Source organism: Corapipo altera, unplaced genomic scaffold (genome assembly GCF_003945725.1).
Source record: "Corapipo altera isolate COAL_440 unplaced genomic scaffold, ASM394572v1 75, whole genome shotgun sequence".
In the NCBI taxonomy this organism is placed as follows: Eukaryota; Metazoa; Chordata; class Aves; order Passeriformes; family Pipridae; genus Corapipo; species Corapipo altera.
In genome coordinates, this window is record NW_020884887.1 from 15000322 (window position 1) to 15003700 (window position 3379).

Consider the following 3379-nt stretch of genomic DNA (forward strand, 5'->3'; position numbering starts at 1 on the left):
GGGGTACCGCTCCCTCCCGGGGGTACCGCTCCCTCTCGGGGTACCGCTCCCTGCGGGGGTACCGCTCCCTCTCGGGGGTACCGCTCCCTGCGGGTCCTGCGCCCTCGGGCCGGGGGTTGTGAGCTCCCGTTGAAGCCTCCGCAGGTCTGACCTTCACACATAATTATCGCTTAGAGGTAGTAAAACGCTGGCACAGGTTGCTCAGAGGGTCTGTGGCTGCCCCATCCCTGGAAGTGTCCAAGGCCGGGTTGGACAGGGCTTGGAGCAACCTGGGCTAGTGGAAGGTGTCTCTGCCCATGGAACTGGATGAGCTTTAAGGTCCCTTCCAACCCAAATCATTCAGGGGCTCTATGATTCTGTCTGGGGGGTTCTTTGGTGCGTGTGTTCCCTGAACTGCAGGTCTCTGGCTGCTGCCCAGTATTCTGATTGTTCAGTTTGTCCCACTGCAAGTTCCTATCTTCGAGTTTCTATTTGCTGTTTGAGCTGAAAATGTCAGGATGTCCTGGATGTCAGCCTCAGCCTGGCTTTCCTTTCTGTACTCATTTATTTTCTTCCAGCCAAGAGGGAGGCAAGGACTGACCCTTGGCTCTCAGATGGCCATAGTTCTGGTGACCTTTCCTTGGAGCAGCACTGCCCTCTCAGCTCCAGCAAGGAATTTATATCCGGGAAGGGAGAAGAGCTTTTATAAAGATCTGTTGCCCAAGTATAAGCTGATTTGCACAAACTGTAATAAACTATAAGCTTAATTTCCTTCTGTTCTATCTCAGGTCAAGTATTCACTGTAGCTCTGGTACACATTGCTGCTGGGGGAGCCAGAGCAGGAAGAACAGATCAAGGTCAGGAACCTGAAGAAGTTGAGAAATAAATGTGGATTTAGGGGAGAGCAGTGGAATTGTGCTGGGGTAAGGCTGGAGCTGGACTAAAACTAGACCAGCAGTTACTGAGGATGGAGACCAGGGAAGACAAGGGCCCCCACAGGCAGCTGCTGTTGAGCTGAGTGCCCCAGGCTTTACTCTTGCCTTGGCAGATGAAATTCAGTTTGTTCCTCTAGCAACAGCTGTCCTGAGGCCATGCCCAGGACTTGCCTTTCCCCAGCCCACCTGTGAGTTAGTGAAGAGCAAGTAACACCCTTCAGCTTCCCCTGCAAAGGGTGGCTGGAGCCAGGAAAAGCGGGTGGTGAGAGAACACCATGCTGGGGCAGTTCAGGGAGACAACCCACAGAGAGGGAGCACCCCTTGGGTCTGCAGGGGCACTGAGGGACAGCACAGACATGTTTGTGTTGCCTCAGTAAGGATCTCTTGTAATTGTGTGAGTTGGGGGATTTCAGTGTTCAGAGGCTGAGTTTGTGACCGCGATTCTGTTGTGTCTCCATCAAAATGTTGCTCCCAAGGCACCCGAGCCTGATTCTGTATGTTAAGACACAAATTCATCCCTGAGAAGAGCATATGAGCTCTGACACCGGGAAACACTGGATGGGTTTGGCCCATGGGCTCCTCTTCAGTTTATCAGGTCTAGAACACTGGCACCAGTGTCTGGTACTGGGAGCTGAGCACTCTGTGCTGCACTGGGTTCCAAGGACACTGGTGGGTACAGCTGAATCTTCAATTCCTGCTCTGTCAGGGAACATTCTCCCCCAGGAATCAGCCCAGCCTCACAGTCTTTCTTCCCCTTATTGTATTTATAAGAGCAATATTATCAGGGCTTTCAAAGTTGCCCTGGGGATGCAGGGTGGGCAGTGGGGGCACAGTGCATGGGCATTGTGGGTGCTATTAGTCCCTGTCCCAGCTGTGTCACCAGCACCCTCAGCACAGATGCCTCTTCTTATCTTCTGCTTTCTGTTTTGCAAACAAGCCACAGACTAGACTGCTTTTATGATTAACTTGCTGCTACAAAGCAAATACTGCTCTGTGTGTGTGCTGACATACACCTAAAACTGGCTCTATTTCTGCTTCTTGCGTTGAGGTGGAGATTTTATATGTAATAATCCAGCTGGGGTACTAAGAAAAGCCTTCAGAGCAGAACTGTTTATTCCAAGCCACAGCTGCTGGTACAGCAGCATGGCCAGTGTGCTCTGACCAAGCTCCATCCTGGCTGGCAGCCTGAGAGGGGGCCAGGCAGCAGTGCCAGGCTGGGTTGGAGTGAGGGTGCTTCCCCAGATGCCTCCAAAACAAGTCCCCTGCAGCCACCAGACTCCTTGGGGATTTCTCCTGGACCCTCCATGCAGGCTGGGGAGGAGCAGGGGCTCTGGCAGTGTCCTGGTGGCTCACAGGCTCTCTGCCTCTGGAGCAATGCATTTCCATGGGTGGCTGCAGAAGTGCTGGCTCCCTCTGGGCTGTCACTCCTTGCCCTCTGCCCTGCCCAGATCCTGACCCAGCCATGTCTCAGCAGCCTAGAAAGCTTCGAGGATGTTTATGTGAGCTGCTGAAGCTGTTGCCCTCAGCTGTCCCCTCCCAGTGCTGCTCTCTGCCTCCCCACCTCCACTGTTTGGATGTCCACGTTCAGCTCAAGCCCAGTGTGTTGTGCTCCACTGACCGAATCTTCACTGACTATAAATCAGCTTCAAGGAGCCTGTTCAGCCCAAGATGTCTGTGCAGAGTCAGGTGTGCCCCAAACTGCATGACTGAAGGCAGCACGAGGGCACAGCTCCACTCTGGGGTGCACAGGACACCTCTGGCTGCTCTCGGGGCTGGTGGGAGGTTGCAGAAGGACACAGGAGGAGGGACTGGTGTGGGACAACGTGCTCTCTGCTCCGGCTTCTGGCCCTTTCTTGGCATCTTCTGCAAGAACCACAGCTCTGTTGGGGACTTCTCAGGTGGGACAATGCACAGACAGGGACCTTCCTTCCCCTCAGTGCTGATTCTGATGTTCCCACTGTGGGTAAATGCTTCTCCTTGGATGAGTATCTTCTGGACTGGAATTTCGTAGGGAAGCCAACAGCAGGAGAGGCTGGAAGGAGAGGACAGAAGGGACATCCATGTGGAGGTGAGCTGCATGTTCCTCTGGGGACTGCAGAGGGCAGTGGCACCCATGGGACCTGCGGGTGGCCCTGGGTGCTGGCAGGACAAGCTGCCCCAGAGCAGCCCCTGGCAGGCTGAGAGGAGTCCTGGGTAGATTGTTGCATGAATTGTTGCATCCCTTGCTGGGCTCCATCCCAGATTGCCTTATTCTGCAGAGTGTCTCTGCAAGTGCTGGTGGCTGCAGGGGCTCCCTGCTGTCCCAGCCCCTGTCCTGCCATCCCTCCTGGCTGTGGCAGTGGGGAATGTCCACTCAAGACAAGACAGGAGTGACCACCACTGTGATGCTGCCCTTACACTGCCCTGAAGGTGAACACAGTCAGCTGTCTGCAGGAATGAGAGCCAGCCAGGGGCACATCAGCACT